Source organism: Macaca fascicularis, chromosome 20 (assembly GCF_037993035.2).
Source record: "Macaca fascicularis isolate 582-1 chromosome 20, T2T-MFA8v1.1".
In the NCBI taxonomy this organism is placed as follows: Eukaryota; Metazoa; Chordata; class Mammalia; order Primates; family Cercopithecidae; genus Macaca; species Macaca fascicularis.
Window position 1 is genome coordinate 82,993,324 of NC_088394.1, and position 22,581 is coordinate 83,015,904.

Consider the following 22,581-nt stretch of genomic DNA (forward strand, 5'->3'; position numbering starts at 1 on the left):
TATAAACAGAGACACAGTGTCTGAAAACTCCTGTAGCTCAAAGACACACTTTTCTGGTGAAACCTAACTACTCTCCACTTTTATATCTGAAACCGAAGGAAATCTTCCTAAGAATTTCCATCTGAATGAATTCACTTGCCAGCGGAGGTGGGAATCTCACCCAGTCATCCCAAGTCCATAAACCTACACCTCTCTCCCAAAGCCCCACAAGAGACAGACGTCCCTCTGAGGAAGTTAAAATGCTGAAATCCACGAATAAGTGAGGGTGTCAGGGAATAAGCCAGCTATTCTGTTTGCCATGAATGCGAAGTGAACTCACACCCCTCAAATAAAACGTGGAAGCATTTAAGGACCATTGCCTTAAAAATCAATGGATAAGTAAAGATTTCTTAAACCAGACACGAAAAGCACTAATCAAAAAGGAAACAACTGATAAGCTGGACTTCATCGAAATTTAAAACTTTCGTTCATTAAAATATGCAATTTTAAAAAGTAAACCACCGATGGGAGGAGATATCTGAAACACATAGAATCTAAACAGGAGGTTGGAAGAGGAGAAGAGTGCACGTTTTGTAAATAAGAGACCAGTTACCTATAGCATATCTCTCTCTTTGGCTTTTCATGGTGTCAGCTCTGTCCCAAACCTGGCTTTCTTCAAAGTCACCAGTGGCTGCCAACACCATCTATGGGACTCCATGCTCCTCTGCTCATCCCCAGAGAGAAGCAGCACCCAGCTCCACACACCACCAAAAAAAGCCTTGTGCTGAGTTCTGATTGGATGAATGTAGAGCATGTGCCAACCTCTCCACCAATCGGGAAGGCCAGAGGAGTGCCTTATCCAATGAGCTCAGGCCTGGCTCACTCTGGACAAAAGATGGCAGAACAAGAGTGTTTTCAAGTTGTATGTATTTCACATGAAACTATTTTATTACTTAAAAATACTGAGCATGTTTAAAACATAATATTGCCATTGCAGTTACTGATTTATATGCCAGTGAGATATATATATGTATGTATGGGATATATATGTGTATGTGTGTGTATATGTATGTATGGTATGTCTATATATCAGTGTACATATATTAGCATGTATATATTGGCATGTGTATATATATGTGTATATCTTCATATATATACAAATATACACACATACAGATCTATACACACACATATATACAGGTTTGTATATATGCATAAATATACACAGATACTCATATATTTTTGTTAAATTTTCACTAGTTTTATACATGTGAAATTGTTCATCTTAGTAAATTTTTTGTTTAATTCGTTTTATTGTTTTAATTTATTCAATCTACCCAGCAATCAAAGAAAAGCTGCCTCCAAATTCTACTTTGGGACTTACATATATTCTGTATCTACCCTCCATCCAGTCATCTATTATAAACAATTTATATAAACTGATAAGAATCCGTGAAAGATATCTTTGTCATATTTGTTTTCCCTGATCTATTAACTGGCTATTCTTTTGGGTTGAAGTTTGAAATGTTTACCTTGTCAAAACCTGCCTTTCTTTCCCCTCTGTGGTGTGTGCCTGTGTCTGCATGAGTGAGTGTGTGTGTGTGCCTGCGTTGTGTGTGTGCGTGTACGTGTCTCTGCATGTGCATACATGCCTGTTTCTTCCAACCAGATCTCAGGCATAAAGCAGACACTCTTCTTTTTTTTTCCTTTTTTTTTAGACAGAATCTTGCTCTGCTGCCCAGGCTGGAGTGCAATGGCACGATCTTGGCTCACCGCAACCTCCGCCTCCCGGGTTCAAGCAATTCTCCTGCCTCAGCCTCCCAACCAGCTGGGATTACAGGTACCCACCAGCACGCCCGGCTAATTTTTGTATTTTTAGTAGAGATGGGGTTTCACCATGTTGGCCAGGCTGGTTTCAAACTCCTGACCTAATGATCTGCCCACCTCGGCCTCCCAAAGGGCTGAGACTACAGGCATGAGCCACCACGCCCAGCCAAGCAGACACTTTTCTAACATATTTTCTGTTCGTTTTACAAATTAATTCTTAATGAATGAAGAAATTGTTTTAATCTATAATGTGATGTGGGTTACTACATTGACTTTCTTCCAGACAGCAAACCAACCATCCTAATGCTATTCAGAAAGAAAAAAAAAATTATTTCTCAAAATCATGTCCTGCTTTCTTTGTCCTATGGCATCCAGGAAAAGGCAGGACTGTTAGACATGAAAACCTGATAAGGACCCTATTATCTGGAAGAATTTAATAAAAACACCTAGGGAAGCAAACCCCTCTTCCTTAGTCTTCTTCAGAATATTCTTTCACAGTAGAATATTCTATTATCTATTTAGAATGTATTGTCTATATACAGTATGTATATCTATTATCTATTTAGAATATCTAAATCAAATATATCTATTACCTGTTTAGAATATATGCATTTCATTTAGAAGAATACATTTCAAGAATATTAAGTGGAGCCATATGATATTACCAATGTTTATCCATCTTTGACCTACGAAAATGGAAATTTCATGAGGTCCAATCTAATATCTGTGGGGGTTGGTTTTAAGACAACATTTAACGAATACATTAATTTTTGAAATTTTGACCATAAGCAGATTAATCAATTCTTATTTTTAATTTCCATAATTGTATCGTGTTCTTCATGTAACTACTTACATTTCTTGTTAAGTTTACTCTTGACTACTTCTCATTTTGTGTTGTGATTCTGAACAAAACTTTTAAATATATTTTAACATATGTTTTTATAAGTTATTGGTGGCATGTAACAATATTATTTCAGGGTATATTCAGTTTGTTCTGAACTCAGAACAATTAGAATAAGGTACGTTAGTTGATTTATTTGGATTGATCTATGTTTATGAGAGTCTCGATTTCATTTAATTTTTTTTTTTTTTTCCAGATGGAGTCTTTCTCTGTCGCCCAGGTTGGAGGGCAGTGGCACCATCTCAGATCACTGCAACCTCCGCCTCCTGGGCTCAAGCGATTCTCCTACCTCAGCCTCTTCAGTAGCTGGGATTACAGGCATGGGCCACCACGCCTGGCTAATTTTTGTATTTTCAGTAGAGACAGAGTTTCATCATTTTGGCCAGGCTGGTCTAGAACTCCTGACCTCACGTAATCTGCCCGCCTTGGCCTCCCAAAGTGTTGGGATTTACAGGTGCAAGCCACTGCGTCTGGCCTGAATTCATTTTTCATTACAAATTTTCAAAATTCATTTATTTTGGGCAGGTGCAATATTAAATAGTAACGGGAGTGTGCGCGATGTCTGAAGTGGTTTTGTGACTAGTGTGGTGCTCAGCTGAACACAACTCCTGATTTAGAAGACAGCCTTTTTGTTCCTGCTGCTGAGGATTCTTCTTTACCGGTTTTAATAGAAATGGGTGTTTATTTGAACATCTCTTGAGGTAATCCGATTATCCATCGATTATGTTAATAAGCATTCTAAAATTAAGCCATCCCCAAGTTACACAAACTCTGGTGATAGTGAATTGTTATTATTTCAGTGCTTACAATTCTGCAAAAATAAGTCAAAATGTTGCATTGTGAGTCCTGGTACTAGGCAAATTGGACTGCAGCTTCTGTTGTCATAGCGTCACACAGTTGATACCCCTGGCTTGTGTTTCCTCAGAACGCCTCATCCTGTGCGCACTGACAGTTCTCTACCACCAGTACATGCAATCCTCTGCCAGAGTTGCTGGCGAAGGTGCATGGGAGGGCATGCAGGGGCAGGTTGGGACTGCTGGGCTGGTCGTGGCTCCAGAACAGCCTGCAACCCAGGAAGAATAGAGGGCAGGGTCGGAGACTACCAGGACCAGGCAGCTTCCTCAGCCCCCAGGTGGAAAACTTTCTACGCCATCCCCCCAGCAGGATCGAGCCCCAGTTGCCCATGATAATAACCTGCTCACGGACATGCCCGGCACTGGCTTTTGGCCCTTTCCTGCTTCTCATTCCCAGCTTCCTATCAGCACTTCCTGTGGGGACTTTTCAGATAAAGCCCTTACGTCAAAATCCTTGTCTTGGCCGGGCGCGGTGGCTCACGCCTGTAATCCCAGCACTTTGGGAGGCCGAGGCAGGCGGATCACGAGGTCAGATCGAGACCATCCTGGCCAACACGGTGAAACCCCGTCTCTACTAAAAATACAAAAAATTAGCCGGGCGTGATGGCAGCGCCTGTAGTCCCAGCTACTCGGGGAGGCTGAGGCAGGAGAATGGTGTGAACCCAGCAGGCGGAGCTTGCAGTGAGCCCAGATCACACCACTGCACTCCAGCCTGGGCAACAGAGTGAGACTCCGTCTGAAAAAAAAAAAAAATCTTGTCTCAGGGTCCACTCTTGTGAGGACCTGATGTAAGACACTTCATTTCAAAATAGATTGGTGTCTAAAGAACACAGCTCTGGAATCAGACAGACCTAAGATTAGATGCAAATTCTTCCAATGCTGGCTGTGTGATCTCAAACAAGGCACCTAGGCTTTAGTTTTTCCATCTGTAAAACAGGGATAATACTGGAACCAACTTATAAAATTCTTAGAAGGATAGTAAGCTAATGCCCAGGCCACTTTTCAAAATTCTTGGCATACAGGAAGCACTTAAAATGCTCAATATTACCGTGATTATCCTCATTAAATTTCAGAATCAAGTTACATTCATTCTACAACTTAAAAAATCAAACTTGTTTGTTTGTTTCTTTGTTTGTTTTTTGAAACAGAGTCTCGCTCTGGTCTGGCTGGTCTCAAACTCCTGACCTCGTAATCCTCCTGCCTCAGCCTCCCAAAGTGCTGAGATTACAGGTGTGAGCCACCACACCCAGCCAAAAAAATCAAACTTTAAAAATGTATATGGTCACTCTTTTGTTCTGTGATGTTAAATTCATCAGTGTTTCCATTTGAAACCAGTAACAATTTGGGGAGGGAACTCTGATTGTACCAATAAGAGAAAAAAATGCTGAAACACTGGTTGAAACGGTCCCATTTCATGTCTCTGTTGTTACAGAGACCCACGCTGTGGGAGATACTGACAAGACCGGGTTATATTCTGGAAGAGCAAATTCACCTCCCGTCTCTCCAGAAGACCGACTTATTCCCCCACGTTTATCCAGACAAGAAAATGACTCAGTGTTTCATTCAAGCTAAATTTGAGCTAAGTTCCTTTTCAGGAACCCTCCCCAGCTTCTCTGATGAGCACTTCTCCTGTTTGGAGGCCAGTCAACTTGTCCTGCCTCCTTTGTTTATTGGCAGAAGGGAAAGCCTACAAACCTACTGAACATTTGTTTTTCTTTTTTATGTCTTTCATGTGTTATTTTCAGATCAAAAATGTGATTTGTCCATTTAGAAACTGCCTACCTGCAGGAAAGAAAAACTTACAACACCGGACATCTTTGATGCCGCCCCAAATAAATAGTAGGCGGCTTGCCTGGGAGTGGGGAATGGGTGTGTTGTCTGAAAAATGGAACCGCCGTGTTGCTTGAAAAAGAGGTTTCCTTTTTATTCTTTTCCTGTTTTTTAGAGTTGTGCTGGGATTTCTTGGAGAGGAGGTTTGCTGGGAGTATTACAGCAGCCTTGCCTCCAAGAAAAGACATATAGGAAGCACGGAGAGGTTAGTTGTTAAGGGTCTGGGCTCAGATTTGGGCTCCTCCAGCTCAGAAATGACAGAGCCGTGCGACCTTGGACATGTTACTCTCTCTCTCCATGCCACAGTTTTCTCCTCTGCACACTAGAGGAAAGAACAGAGGCTGGTTCACAGAGCCGTCGGGATGTTTAAGAGGCACTGCTCGTGAACTGCCCCCAGGCCTGGCCTCAAGAAGCTGTAACTGCTGTGACGGTTTAGGTCACACCGATCGATGCTTTGGAACAGTGAGACCGTCACTCTCTGGCGTAGTGGTAACATGAATTCATACTACACGTTTTGGCTGTTGCATGAGTTATTTCTCGCTGCAATAATGTGGAGTGTGTATCAGTTAGGAGGCATTCTGATGCAAGGATGAAGGATGGCTTAGATGATAAAACAAAAGCATTGTATCTGAATTTTAAAAGCCAGTAAATAGGTGGTTCTAGGGTGGGCTTGGCACCACAATTGTGCCATCCTTATCCACGCCCTTTCTGTCTTTCTGCTCTGCTGTTCTCAACTATTCTCCCCTGGATTATCACCTCATGGTCCCAAGGTGGCTGCTGCACCACCAGCCACCTCAACTATATTCAATGGCAGGAAGTGGAGCAGGGCTGGGATAGCACAAAAAGGAACTCTTTGCATGAGTCCCCACACGGCTTCCTTTCCTTTATACAGGAAGAAAGTTCTTCCCTGAAAGCCCCTGCTGACTCCCCCTTGAGTTATTGACCAGAACAGGGTCACTAGGCACCCTGGCTGTGAAGAAGCCTGAGAATGCACATATCTGGCTCACCCCGTCTTTGTAGCTGAAGAAAGGCGTTGACCGGGGCTTTGGTGTTGGTAACCAACAGTTTCTGCCGCAGGGTGTTGGAACATAGTGAAAAATTGGGGCTCTCTAGCCCCGCACATGGAATGAATTGAGAGTTGGGAGAAGTGAGGCACGACCAGGCTTCCTGATTTCCCACCAGGGTCTGGCCTTCCTGCCAACTTCAGACACAAGTCTGAGCATGCACCTCCCCTCTTGGCCTCCCCTGCACAATGAGAGGCTTAGAGCAACCTCCTAAAGAAACAACAAAAGGGCCAGGTCACTGCTATTTTTAACAACGTAAGAAAACAGAATTAAGGTTGTTGGGGAGTGAATTATTGATTTACCACATTTATTACTGAAAGGGTGAGTGTGGAAAGACTTTCAAGAAGGAGGGGTTCACTGGGAGCTGGGTGGGTGGGGGCTGGAGGGTCAAAGAATGCTCTTGACCCTAAAGGGCTCTGAGCTGTGTTGGAGGCTGGGCTGGTCTGAGACCTTCAAGGGAGTTGGGAATGCCCAGTATGAAGGAACCAGGACAGGGTGGAGGGGAGAAAGCCCAGTGTTTATTTGGAGGTCCATAAAGAGACAGCTGTTACCTAAAGCAATGTTTCCACTCTGCGTTCTGCCAAACACTGGTCCCCCAGGATGCGATATGAAGGACAGGGTTGCAGGCTCCTTTACATAAGGAAACACCGTATGTTCTAGCCCAAAGCAGTCAATAAAAATGCAATGTGAGCCACAGAAGTAATTTTAAATTTTATAGTAGATGTGTTAAAAATGTAAGAAGAGGCCAGGCGTGGTGGTTCACGCCTGTAATCCCAGCACTTTGGGAGGCCGAGGTGGGTGGATCACAAAGTCAAGAGATTGAGACCATCCTGGCCAACGTGGTGAAATCCTGTCTCTACTAAAAACACAAAAATTAGCTGGGTGTGGTGGTGGGCGCCTGTAACCCCAGCTACTCGGGAGGCTGAGGCAGGAGAATCACTTGAACCTGGGAGGCGGAGGTTGCAGTGAGCCAAGATCACGCCATTGCACTCCAGCCTCGTGACAGAGCGAGACTCCTCAAATAAATAAATAAATAAATAAATAAAGAAGAAACCAAGGAGATTTGTTTATCCCAATATACCTTCAATATTTCATTTCATTGTGTAATCAATATAAATAAGACTTTTTCTCTCTTCTTTTTCATACTGCAGCTTCAAAATCCAGCATGTACTCACATCTATAGGACATCTCAATTCAGACCAGCCCAACATTGGAAGCTGTAGCCGTAACTCCTCGTGGAGGTAGACAAACAACAGCACCCTCTATTTGGTCTTTTTTCTTTTTTTTCCCAGCATTTTTTGCTCAAGAAGCTAGTGTTGCAGAGAGCTGGAGTCAGGCCTCCCAGCAAACATGCAGCTTCCCGGGCAGAGAGAGCAGACTGGTACCTCAGAGGGGCTGAAGCTGGGCATCTGTGATCTCAGCTCAGGTCAGCCTGCTGCCTTGGTGGAATTTCTTTGAAGTATTCTGTTCTATCCTAAAAACTTATGGAGATTTTACATCTTACTCCAAAGAATATCCATGTTTGTTTGAATATTGCAAATGTTTTGGATTACTTGGTGTCTAGGAAAAATCAAAGCTTAGCATGTTTACATTGTGGCTCCCCCTGCCCGTTCCATCTGCCCTTGGGGCTGCGCGCCTCCCAATTTAAGATGCACAGGATTACCTGGTCTCCACGCTTCCTTCCAGCTCTGGGTGCCCATGACTTTTTAAAGAAATTAAACCAAATGGTCCATTCTTGCATTTAGACAATCCATGAGCCTATGTGGAATCTTTTTTTTGTTTGTTTCTATGTTTGTTATGGGATTTCCCCCCCAAATCTTAACCATTCTAACATGGGATAACCCCCCTCCGTTAACCATTCTAACGTGGGATAACCGCCCTCCGTTAACCATTCTAACGTGGGATAACCGCCCTCCGTTAACCATTCTAACGTGGGATAACCCCCCTCCGTTAACCATTCTAACGTGGGATAACCCCCCTCCATTAACCATTCTAACGTGGGATAACCGCCCTCCGTTAACCATTCTAACGTGGGATAACCGCCCTCCGTTAACCATTCTAACGTGGGATAACCGCCCTCCGTTAACCATTCTAACGTGGGATAACCCCCCTCCGTTAACCATTCTAACGTGGGATAACCCCCCTCCTTAACCATTCTAACGTGGGATAACCGCCCTCCGTTAACCATTCTAACGTGGGATAACCGCCCTCCGTTAACCATTCTAACGTGGGATAACCCCCCTCCTTAACCATTCTAACGTGGGATAACCGCCCTCCGTTAACCATTCTAACGTGGGATAACCCCCCTCCTTAACCATTCTAACGTGGGATAACCCCCCTCCTTAACCATTCTAACGTGGGATAACCCCCCTCCTTAACCATTCTAACGTGGGATAACCGCCCTCCGTTAACCATTCTAACGTGGGATAACCGCCCTCCGTTAACCATTCTAACGTGGGATAACCCCCCTCCTTAACCATTCTAACGTGGGATAACCGCCCTCCGTTAACCATTCTAACGTGGGATAACCCCCCTCCTTAACCATTCTAACGTGGGATAACCCCCCTCCTTAACCATTCTAACGTGGGATAACCCCCCTCCGTTAACCATTCTAACGTGGGATAACCGCCCTCCGTTAACCATTCTAACGTGGGATAACTCACTAGCTAGGAGCCTTAGACAGCAGATCTTCCGACCGCTCCCTTTTCATAGCCAGTAACTCTGCCCATTGTGCTGAAAACAACCTATAGCTCTGACTAAAACTCCCCAGAAATATCCCGAGATGTGTCCCTAGAAAATCCTTCCTCCTGGAAAAGGCATGGTTCTTGCTGAAACTACTTTTGAACAACCAATACTTAGACAGAGATCCCCAATATGATTATAATGTCTAATCTTCTTTAGAGGTAATATATTACCACTAATTAACATGGTAAATTTTATACTTATTCTAAAATGTTTCATATAAATAAACATTTTAATTAATAAATATAAATATACTTATATTCATTATATAATTTGTTCTATATAACAATTATGTAAAATTAATAAATAAAAACATCATATATAACACATGTATTACCTAAATAAAATATAAAGTTATATAGATATATATGATTGATATGGGAGCTTTATGATAAATATAATTGTGTAATATATATCTGTTTATAAATGAACAAATATAAATTATATTTTAAATTATTTTAAAGATTATTATCAATAAGAGTGCCACTACGTATCTTCAGCTTAAAGGGTCCAGGAAGTCTGAGATGCACACAGAGGCTCCCAGGCAGCATGTGGCTGTTTGAGTCCCAGGAGGAGGCTTCTGAAGACTGCAGTGGACCTGAATGTCCCCCAGAGACCCTGGACACTTCTGAGGTAGGCAGTAGCTTTGGTGGCCATTTGTATTTTCTAAAGAGGGCCACCACAACACATCTCAGGCCACATGCTCTTTTTAGGATGTGACCTTGATGCTCCCCAAGTCGAGTGGTGGGGAACCTGTGCCCAGGTTCAAGAGGAAGTCTGTGACTGTCTCAACCAGTAAGGTACAGCAGAAATGACTGCCAAGACTAGACCGCAGAAGTGCCACCAGTGTCCACCCTGTATGCTTCAAACTCTGCCTCCATGGTGGGAGGAAGCCCAAGCAGCCATGAGGCAGACCGTGTGCAAAGGTTCCAGATGAGAGACCCTAATGAAGGTTCCAGTTAACAAGCAGCCTCAACACCAGACATAGGAGTAAACACACTTTCAGCAAATTCCAGAACCCCACCATCAACTCACCTCTAAGCTTGAAGCACCCCCAGCTAACACCACACAGGACAGAGATGAGCTATGCCTGCAGGTCCCTGCCCGAAGTGCAGTTCACGAGTAGAAAATGAATGAATGTTGTTGTTCCCATCCCCTAAGTCTGAGTGGTTTGTGACTCAGTGGTAAATGACAAGGTCGCAGGGTCCGCAGCAGCCCTGGCAGCCTGGCGGGTGTGAGTCCCAGCCAGGCCTGCCAGGCTTGCTGCATGATCTCAGGCTGCCTGGCCCCATAAGCCCCCCGTTCCCCATCAGTTAAACAGCCAGGATGCAAACTTCCATGCACCTTACAGAGTTGTCATGAAGGTGGAATGAGGAGCCATGGGGATGTTTCATTTCACTAGCATCGCTACTGTCACTGGTCAGCACATAGGGCAAAACCCATCGAAAGCCAATTAAATCACACCCCAAACCCGCAAGCCCGAGCAGCTGTTCTCACTGTCACGTGGGGATAGACCATTCCTTCATTGCATAAGCACAGGCAGTGGCCGGAAAAGGCACAAGAAAAATGCACCTCTCCAGGGGTGAGACCCTCACCTCCTTGAGAAAGATGCTCACCAGGTGGGCTGAGCTCACCAGGACCCACTGAGAGAGCAGCAGCTTCTCACATGCACACCACACACTCACGCAACACACAACACATACACAACACACATGCACGCAACACGCCGCATACACAACACACACACACACCACATAAACAACAAGCACACACCACACAAACACAGCACACACCACATACATAACACACGTGCAACACACATCACATACACAATATATACACATGTAACACAACACACACAACACACTCCTGCATGCAACATACACACATGCCACACACACCACATACACAACACACACACAAGGCACTCATGCAACACACACCACATACACAACACACATTCAAATATGCAACACACATGCCACACATGCATGCAGCACATACACAGGAACATATATATCACACACCATATACATAACACACGCATGCAGCACACTCATATAACACACACCACATACACAACACTCACACATGCAGCACACACGCATGCAACGCACACACCACTGACACACCACACACACACGCACGCCATAGACCACACGCATACCACAAACCACATCACGTACACATGCAACACACAACACACACATACATGCACAACACACACAACATGCCACACAGACATACCACACACTTGCACACGACACAATACACACAACACACTGCATATACAACACACATTCACAACACACAACACACATACACAGAACACATACTCCACACAGTCATATACACAACACGCACACCACACTCACACCCCCAGGCCACCCACACAGTGCTGAGCGTGTGCAGTTGAATTTGCAGATGCCGAGGTCCCATGCATCTGAGTGGCATCAGTAAGCGCAGCCCATGGTCAGCAAAGCCGCCCGTGCTGAGGCGAGGCAAGCCATGGCTGTGTGCGCCACGCGGTGGCTGCACAAACTTTTGTGAGTCTCACTGCCCCGTCCGGCCCAGGATCCCACAGGAATGCTAATGACATACAACATAAGCACTGACTTAACGTTCTAAAAGCTAACAGATTCTGAATTCTGAAACGGATCTGGCCCCCAGGGCCTCTGATAAGGTATTCAGATAAGGTGCCTGTGGGACAGAGTGTCCCAATTTCGGACAACTGAAAACGCTAAGGCCAGCTAACATCCATCAAGGCCAAGCTCCGGTTTCTCATGATTATCTCACCATTCCCCACACACCCCGAGGTCAGCAAGCCGTGCAGTGGAAAAGCCGCGCAGCCTCCGGCCATGCCCTGCTGGCTGCCTGCTTAGGGTCAGCAGGGCAATGGCCTCGCAGGGGCCAAATGCACCTCCAGCCTTGGCACAGTCGGGTTCCCCAGCGCCAGTGCACCCTCCCTCGCTGCAGCCGGCATCAGGCTCTGCATTAAACACCAGATTAGAGCTGTTTGTCACAGGATTTACAGGGATTTTCCCCAATGGCGAGAGATCCTGCCTTTCCCCAGGACATATAATACAGCTGTCAGGGGCTCCCTCCAGCCGTATGCGCACAGCTGGGGCTTAGGTGGGGTTCAGAGAGGATGGGAGCAGGGAAGGCTCGAAACCTGGTCGGAATAAGCCAGCTGCTCCTCTGCCGAAGAGGAACTGGGCCCCCCATCCAGACATACCTCCTGCGCTTTGAAACCCTGGAGTCCTTGGCCACTTCGCCACTGAGGCGCTGTGCCCTGAGCAGACATTACCAAGCGCTCAGAGCGCAGGTCTCCATCACATGCATCTGGTTTGAATCCCAGCCCCACTCCCGACTCTGGGACTTGCAACCAGGCATGAAAACTTTGAGCCTCAGTTTTCTAGTCTATGAGGTGGGATGTTGACACTTGGATGCATGTCCTGGAACTATTTTCATGCTGAGACACATACGGTCACCAAAAGACTTTGCATAAGAAAGCTCATAGCACTTTTATCCAAAGCGCCCAGAAAATGGAAACAGCCCACCTGTGCATCAACCGGCAGGGGCGCAGTGACCTGGGACATCTTCACAGAATGGAATTCTGCCCAGCAAAGGAAAAGAGCAAGCCCCTGCCATCCCCAGCCACACAGAGGGACCACCCAGACGTCGTAAGTGAAAGAAGCCTCCACGAAATGGGTCACGCTGTAAGAGTCCGTGGATATAAAGCTGAAGACAAAAGTCAGCTGCAGGAGGCCATTGGCTGAGTGGGAGGACCAGGGAGCCCCAAGGGCACTGGGAGTGGGCTGTGTTGCCACCTGGGCATGGTCACGCCAGGACACACATGTGGGATAACTCACTGAGCCGCAGTGAGTGCTGAGCTACGCCTCAAGAAAAAAGATAGTGCTGGCAGGTCGTGAGGACTCGGAAGATGGGAGCTTCTAACGTGCCTGCCCCTGGCCCTCGTAGGTGGCCCTCTGCGCCAGCCTGTCAGTCTTTACCCAGCAAGCAGACAAGCGCCTGTGAGGGCCCTAGTGATCTGATGCCCCTAGGGATGTGTCGCTTTTCTCTTAAGTTGGGATTTTTCTGTTTGATTCCGTTGTGCCTCTCTGGTTTCGTTATTTTTTTCTTTTGGGAGAAAAAGCAAAGTTGGGGGGTGGGAGGGCAGTGCAGAGGAGAGCGGGAGAATTGGGCCGGGGCCAAAGTAACCAGCCGCTTTCCAAGACAAGCCTGTCAGCATCGCTCCCTGGAATTTCCTCTGCGTGTGCTCGTGGGCTCAGTTTTTCCATAAAGTCCCACGTGGCAGCAGGGGACCCAGCAGCCTCCGCAAAGGCCGCTCCGCTGTGGTCAAGGGCCGGCTAAGTGGCTGCCTCCCGTTGCAAGACCCCCGGAAGAACCTAGAAATGGCCCTCAGACACGGTGGACTGAGGCTTTAATTTGTCCTGGGAATGCGTAGATCCCAGCTCAGCTCAGAGTGAGGCCTGGAACCTTCCCTCCCTTCAGGCCAAAACGCCTCCCCATGGATTTTTTAAACACCACTGTGTTTATCTAGAAAGCCGGCAGGCAGAGGCTCTGCTGAGGCTGACGTTTTGAGTGAACTTGCTTCTCACCTCCTAAGCAGGGGGCTCTCTCTCCCTTCTCTGGAGGTGGGCTTGGCAGGGCGAAGGCGAGAGCCTGGGGGGACCCTGGACTTGCTGCACGGGCAGCCCCAGCCCCAGCTCACTGGCCATCCGGGGAGGGGCACAGCCATCAGGACGCAGCCAGCTGGGGCCGGCCTCACTAGGATGCTGGCAGAAGCCCTGGGCTGCCTCTGCTGCAGCCTGGCTGCTGCAGCCCAGCCTTGAAACGTCCCATCACAGCATGCTCTAAGCAGGGCATCCAGGCCCTTTCCTGCCACTCCGTTAGTGCTGAGCCTGGTGATCGCAGTCAGACCTCCAGACCACCAGGTCAGACCAGGTCCCCCACCCCATCACACCCGCATCCCCACCACTGGGCAGCCGCGCGGGCTCCACCTGGCCAGCTGAGCTTCCATGGCTGAATCCTAACAGGAGACCGGGGGAAGTGTGTCTCCTTCACCCAGATGGAAGCTCCCCACAGCCCTCCCAGCCTCTGCTTCTCAAGGGCTCCTGGAAACCCCTTCCTTTCTGTTCTGGGGCTCCAGGGCAGGAGGTGGCAAGGATTAACTCTTACCGCTCAACTCGGGGTGCGTTGCGGTCACTGGACCACGCGAGACCCTTCCCCAGGGAGGCTTCACAAAGGCCCCTCCCTCCCTGGCCCTGCTCGCAGCCCCGACAGGCAGCACCTTATCCTGCCTCATGAGCTTCCACAGATGTAAGGGTGTTCTTGGGCTGTGGTGTGCGTATGGATTGCTTAAAACATCTTCTTGAGGATAATATTCATACCGAAAAGCGCTGGACTCAAAGAGTTGTCACCAATGGAACACAGCCAGAAAATCAGCACCTGGACTGGAAGACCAAGTCTACCCAGCTTCTGAGAACTCCCCTGGGGCCCCTTCCACACCCTGCTTCACCAAACAAAGAGAGCTTTTTATTTATCATTTCTTGTCCTGTTTTCCCACTAAGCATCTTGTGGGTCCTGCGGGGGGTGCTCTGTGCATACCAGACCCGTAGTTTCCAATTTGGGTGAAGATGCATCTTGTTCCATAATATGCCTCCCTGGCCCTTTCCCGTTCACCACTCCCCCAGGGGTCACACACACAGCACCCCCACACCACCACCACATCCTCACCCAAGCCCCCTCACGAACATGGTGAGGACGTCTCAAAATGTATACAGGGAAGGTGTGCACCGATAGTTCCAGGTACTTGGGAAACAGGCAGGAGAACCACTTGAGCCTGGGAGTTCAAGGGTCTATGTCACTATGATCTCGCCTGTGAATAGCCACTGCACACCAGCCTGGGAAACACAGCGGGATCCCCTCTGTTTAAATATATATATGTAAATATGCACAGGGAAGCAAAATGCTGCTGGGTATATTAGCTTCCTATTGGTGCTGCAACAAATTATCACTGACTTAGTGACTTAAAACAACACAGATTTAGTACCACCACATTTATTCTGAAGGTCAGAATTCCAAAATGAGATTTCTTGCTGCGCAAAAATCAAGGGGTCAGCAGGGCTAGCTCCCTCCAGAGGCCCCAGGAGAGAAGCTGTCCTCTTGCCTTCTGTAGCTCCTGAAGGCCGCCCACGTGTCTTGGCTTGTGGCCCCATCATTCCAACCTCTATTTCTATTCTCACCTCTCCTCTCATGCAAACTCTCCTGCCCAGTTCTCATAAGGACCCTTGTGATGACATTGGGACCACCCTGATGATCCAGGATACTCTTCCCAACTCAAACTCCTTAACTTAATCACATCTGCAAAGCACCTTCTACCAAGTGAAGTAACATGTTCATAGGTTCTGGGCATTGGTGGGTGTCTTTGGGGTAGAGCTGGAAACACTATAGTGCCAACCACATTAGCTGTGCATTGGCCTCATCAGAACCAGCTTGAGATTCAAAAGATTTGCTCCAGTTCACACTCCAGCCAGCAGAGCATCAAAGTTCCTATTTCCCACATCTCTACTTCCTTCCGTTCAGCCAAAGTGCCTTCCCTCCACATCCAAGACCTGGGCCTCCTCCTTCCTGACTCCAACTTGAAGGGCAATTCCCTGCGAGACAAGCGGTCCCCCAAAGACACATCTCTTAAAACCTGATAAAACAGCACACCTGGTGCTGGTGCCGGTGTGATGAAAAGGGCAGCCTCACACCCAACCCACGGGAACAGAAAGCAAATTGGCAACAAGTTCCCAGAGCCTTGACAATACTCAGATTTTTGATTCTGTAATTTTTTCTGGCCGACTCTCCTAAAAACATCACAGGGGAGGTGCTGGATAAATAGTCCTTCAGCTGAATTGAGCAGGACCTGGAGGCAGCACATGGGGTGGAAGAAGGGGAGTTAGAGGTGAGCTCTGGGTATGACTCATACGCCCTTAGGGAAAATAGCCTGTAAGAGCCTGCAGGAAAGCTAGCAAGTCCACGGCTGAGGAGGGGCATTCCTTCCTGTCTGGTGTGTGGCCGCCCTGTCCTCCCCACTCACCCCCATCAGCGTCTGGGCCCCCCAGCTCCCCTCTTCCTGCCTTGTGTAAGGGTCACTGGTCACTGCTGCTACTTTCCAGCAGCGCAAATCAGAAACACTGCCAGAGGGAGGAGAGGAGAGAGGAACTGGAGTCAGAGAACAGGACAGAGCACAAAGGAAAGAGAACCAGCTCCATGGCGATTTAAAAGAAAAAGAGCCACGCCGAAGGCAGGGAGCTCAGGCCTTCCTAGAGCTAGGTGGGCAGTGCCATCCAAGTGGTATGCCTCAAGCCAGGGTGGGACCCATGTGAGCCTCTGTTCTCACTTCTCTCTACTGTTTCAAAAGGTTGACCACATGCCCTGAGCCGCTTCAAGACTGGTGGCTCTCGCCTGTAATCCCAGCACTTTGGGAGGCCGAGGCAGGTGGATCACAAGAGGCCAGGAGATTGAGACCAGCCTGGTCAACATGGTGAAACTTCATCTCTACTAAAAATACAAAAAATAGCCAGGTGTGGTGGCACGCATCTACAATTCCAGCTACTTGGGACACTGAGGCACAAGAATCACTTGAACCCAGGAGGCAGAGTTTGCAGCGAGCTAAGATTGTGCCACAGCACTCCAGCCTGGGCAACAGAGTGAGACTCCATCTCAAAAGAAAAACACAAAAAAGACTTGTACGTATGGAGTCACCCTGAAGAGTCCAGTGGCCAGGCCTGGCACCACTGACCAGGGCAGCATACAGATTCTTCTCTGCTTACAATGGGGTCACATCCCGATACACCCATCATACATTAAAAATATTGTAAGTCGGTTTAGAATATTTTCAATTGACGACAGGTTCATCCAGACATAACCCTATCATGAGTCCAGGAGCAGGTGGAATGCCTGTTGCCCCCTCACTCCATCGTGGGAGGGGGACTGTGTCTCGTTTGAGGTCTCATGAGATTGGGCCCCCAGAATCTACATGACTTTAGAGTCATTCAGATTGTCCACAAAGACAGGAGCCTGGCAAAAAATAACTGCCGGGAGCCCCGTACCCTGGGGAGAGCCCATCATCATTATTGTTAAATGCTAATACTTACAATAACAAATAGTCTGAGTCTGTCCTGAACTTAATAGCAGTAAAGCCACTCCCTCCTCCAAAAGGTGAGGAGGTATGGAACCAACTCCGTGTAGCCAAGCAGGGGTGGCCCCATCAATGTCCCGCAGGGTCCCCTCCTGAGGAGGTGGAGACGCAGGCACTGTCCTCTTGGCCTCCCCTCCCACCCAACCTGTCATCCTAAACACTTCTCAAAAAGATGAGCAGTTACTACTAAATCTTTCTCTCTCCCTCTCTCACTCTCCCTCTAGCTCTCTCTCTCTGTCTCTCTTTTTCTCTCTGTCTCTCTCTCTCTCTCCATCTCTGTTGAAAACACCCATCTGGAGCTTCCAAGTCTGGCAAACACCACAGAAGGTCTACACTGGGAGCACCTGTGGTGACAGGCTAGCTCATGCTGTGCCAGGCTCCAAGAGCAGAAGGTCTACACTGGGAGCACCCGTGGTGACAGGCTAGCTTGCAGCCTGCCAGACACTGAGGGCTGTACACATTTACTCTGAGAGTTAGGGAGCTGACTGTGCCCAGTTCACAGATGAAGAAACTGAGGCACAAAGGGCCCACAGATGGGATGTGGCAAACGCAGGCTCCATCCAAGATCAGGCTGCAGAGGCTGTACTTGGAGCCAGTGTGCTGTGCAGAGAGCTGCAGAAAGAGGAGGCAAGAAGACAGTGAAGCAGGAGGCACAGGGAGCGGGTGAGCAAACAGATCGCGTGGAAATTGTGAGAACGTGTGCGCTCGGGAGAAGCCAGCCCAGATCATCCCTTCACACTCACTTTGCATTAGAGCCATCCGGGAGGTTATTAAGGGCCATCCTCCACATGCAGCCCTGCAGGTCCTGCCTGAGCGAACCAGGCAGGGGCTGGGTAACTCCTGGTGGACCCAGCCCTGCAGTCAGGGCTAAGAACTACTGGACTAAATTCTCTCCACATTTGCCCCCTCTCCTGCATTCTAGCTCCTGAGGAGACAGTGCCCTTGCTGTCTCCTTAATGCAGTGCAAGCATGGCTTCTCGTGCCCATTTTTACATTCTACACAGGAAGCCGAGATGCAGAGGGAAGAGGGACAAGGCCAAGGTCACACCGTGGGTCACTGGTGAAGCCAGGAACAGGTGCAGGCTCCTGCCTTGCTCTTTCCTCCGACCTCCAGCTCCAGCCTGACCCACCTGGGTTTTTCCCCTCTGCATGCATAGACAGCAGCCTCCTTTATGGACACGGAAGTCAAGACAGATGAGCAGGTAAGAGGGAAAAGGTTCCACGCTAGGGGCTGCTTCTGTCCCCGGGTCAGTCCAGCCTGACAAGGGGCCTTGTCATTAAAGCCACATCAGTCTGCAACAGCCCCAGCAGCCGGCTACATTTCTTGGACACCTTTCCAGGAAGACTTGCCAGTGGTGCCCGTGCAGGGCCCACCTGGGACACGTTGGCCCCGTCCAGCAATCTGTTTCTAATTCCCTGACGCGGGGCGACTTCTCCTCCTCCCTCGCTGCCGCGGGCTTCACATGCCTCAAGGATTACACGCTGAGTGAACTCTGTCGGCGAAGCCGAGGCAGCGGGGAGTGAGGACAACGCGTTCCATTGTTCCCCACCCGCCTTCCCAACGCCCTGATTGGCAAGAGAATGTCTCTGAGAGACGGATGGAAAGAAAACATTCCCGGGCCGAGGCGTCCCATCGGGCTGATCAGCCACCATCACTGGGAGCCGCTGGGCAGATCTTCTCTGTTACCAAACAAAGCTCCCCTCTCCCTCCTTGGTCCCAGCTCCCAGGGAAATTAACCTCAAAATTGGGGGTGAGCCTTACGGGACTGTTCACCCTGACTTCCGGGGACGGCTACACTGCAAATACTCCCTCTGTCATCATGAATCAATACAATTGCTGCCGTGACTGTTTATGGAGCATGTCCTATGTGCCAAGCATGGTGCCAACCTCTCCACACAACAATGGAGAACACCAAGAGGCCCTGGCGATGCCCCAGGCCCCGTGGCATGTGCCTTCTTCCATCTCATTTAATCCTAAGGACACCACTTTGACGGGGGTACTGTTGTCGGTCCCATTCTTTACAGACGGGAAGACTGAGGCTCGAAGAAGGGAAGGGAGCCCAAAGCTCACTGTGCTTAGCTAGTAACAGAGGCAGAATCTGAACCTGGGTCTGTCAGACTCCAGAGTCCGCCCTCCCAGCCACTTGTGGAAACTAAAAGGTCCTCCCCACTCTGCAGTGGAGATGCCTCTGGGTGTCACCCCTCACCATCATCCCTAGTTTTAGCCAAGAACAGATCAACAGGAAGCAAAGTGCTTGACCTGGGCTAAAGGCGGGGCCTTGGCCATGATGGGCAGGGGGTCAGGGCATCCAGCACGTGATATGACCCTGGCCACCTACCCTGACAGCCGGGCATCCGGGCTGGAGCAGGGTCCCCCTGGATGAGTCCTGGGGCTGTCAAAACAAAGGACCACAGCCAGAGGTCAAAACGACAGAGTTATTCTCTCACAGTTCTGGGGGCCCATTCCAAAATCACGGTGTGGGCAGGGTTGTGCTCCCTCTAGGGGAAGATTTTTCCTGCCTCTCCTGGCTCCTGGTGGTTACCCAAATCCTGGATTTGCAGCTGCATTGTTCCTACCTCTGCCTCCTCAACACACGGCTTCCCTGTGTGTGTCTGTGTGCCTGAATTCCCTTCTCCTATAAGGACACAATCATTAGACTCAGACCCACCATAATCCGGTAGGACCTCATCACATCTGAAAGGCCCCCCTTTCCAGATAAGGTCATCGTCTTAGGTTCTGCACGGACATGAGTTTGGGGGGACACAGTGTGCCCCAGCACACCCAGCAGCCATCTGTCCTTCGCCTCGGCCAGCCTTCGCAGATGGCCCACTCTGTTCCGGGGTGTGTTTCAGAGGCTGGTGACACAGCCCGCTGAGAAGAGTTTCACAAGCCCAAAGAAGGAAGAGAGCACTTGTGTCTGGGGATGGTCGGGGACAGCTGTGTGGTGAAGGTGACAATTGAACTGGGCCATGGAGAGGGAGCAGGAATGTGCCGCATGGGTGGGTGAGGGCGGGAGGCAGCCAGGCCCCTCCAGGGTCAACAGCACAGGGGTGCGCGCTGGGTTCATGTGTCTTCACTTCAACAGTTGGTTTTTCAAAAAGCCCCTTCTCTTGTCGCTGTCTACACCACCTGGTCAGCTAGTGACAAGCTCGGCAGGAAGTTCAAGGGTGCTCGGGACCTCCTCTCCCGCTGACCACAGGCCCTCAGCACCTGACCATGCGCCCTGAGGAGTCATCCCCTCCAGGAGCTGGAGGACGGAAGGAAGCCGGGAAGGAGCACATGTCAGCTCCAAGTTGTTCCTGGGCTTCTTCACCATTTCCCAAGCCACAGCTTTGGTTCCCTGCCTGCCCCTTCCATGCACTGTGCAGACAAGCACTGCCCAACACCCACCAGCAACTCCCAGGCCATGAGTTCCACCTGCAGGCTCCCTGGTGCCCCAGTGATGCCATGGAAATCCTTACGAAACCTCAGCTGGTTGTCCTTCATCTATTCTTATGTGAACAAAACCACTCAGATTTGAATGTCTCCAGGCCCCCATGTGACTTGTCAAGCCCACAGAGGCAGAGAGAGTAACGGAAGCTCTAATAAACACCAGCCTCCCTCCAAGCAACTCCTCTCTCTATTCTCTAGGACACAGGCTGTGAATCTTGCCTCCCCAGGACTTGGGGAAGACGGACTCTTGCAAATTGTTTGGAAAGCTGTGAGTGAATGGGGGACAGAGGGGAGACACTTCCTCAGAAGCCAGGTTCATGTTGTCCCCATGAGTGGAGTTCTTGGTGCTGGGACAATGGTTGGGTGTCTCCTCTGCACTCTCCTAAGCCGTAACATGTATAAACCCATTAATCATCACAGCACCCCTTTAAGAGAGGGATTCTTATTATTCCACTCTACAGAAACGGACAATGATGTCCAGAGAAGTTAAGTAATTTGTCCACAGTTACACAGTCTAGTAAGTCACAGACCCAGGCTTCAAACCCAGAAAGCTGGCCTGATCCCTCACTTCATGTCTGCTTCTTCTCTCTACTTCCACCAACTGCCAAGCTAGAGGCTTGATGGTGGCAGGTGATGGCGAGCACTTTGAATTCTGGCATCGAGAAGAAAAACACGATGTGGGAGGAATCTGGCTTTACTTATAGAAGCACAAAAGCTTGTGTCAAGAGCATTCACTCCAGACATAGTGACCACATCCCTCCTAGTCCACTGATCACAATGTCAACCATTACTGCTTTAGCCAAATTCCAGCTGGCTCAAGAACACAGGGGACAGGAAGGTGCTCGGACCTTGAACTAAGAGACCTCCCTGTGAAAGTCCTGCCCTAGGTTCTGCCACAGCTACTCCCAAGGCTCAGCTCCTCCCACATTCTCTAACAGGCACCCATCTGCTGGAGACCCATAAGAAGAAGACAGCCCAGTCCAGAAAGAGGGCACTGTGGTACCACTCTGGGAGCCAGTCATATTGGGTTGTTCTAGAACATTCTGGAATGCATACACCAAGTCATGGGTGAGCAACTGCTCTGGGTCTCCTGCAGTGGCCAGAAATGTGCTGAATCTGCATCCTTCAAGAGTATGTTGGTGACCTGGATCAATGACATCACCGACCAGAGAGTATACTTGGGAATGAATGCCAGGTCACACTGGACGCTTCCCCTTTAACAGAGAGTGAGGAGAAGCCATTGGCATGAGGGTGACCCATGGAGGAGTTGGGGCGGGGGAAGTAGAACTGAAATTGGTGAAGGAAATGGGATTTCAACTCAGGGAAGGGACAAGGGGGAGGATGTGTCAGTTTGGGGGAAGAACAAAGCCAAAAATAAAGATGTTAAGGCCAGGCGAGGTAGCTCACGCCTGTAATCCCAACACTTTGGGAGGCCGAGGCAGGTGGATCATGAGGTCAGGAGTTCAAGACCAGCTTGACCAAGAAGGTAAAACTCTGTCTTTACTAAAAACACAAAAATTAGCCGGGTGTGGTAGTGGGTACCTGTAATCCCAGCTAGTTGGGAGGCTGAAGCAGAGAATTGCTTGAACCCAGGAGGCAGAGGGTGCAGTGAGTCGTGATCACGCCATTGTACTCCAGCCTGGGCAACAGAGCAAGACCCCATCAAAAAAAAAAGATGTTAAAAGACCAAAGTTAGGCCAGCCACAGTGGCTCACGCCTATAATCCCAGCACTATGGGA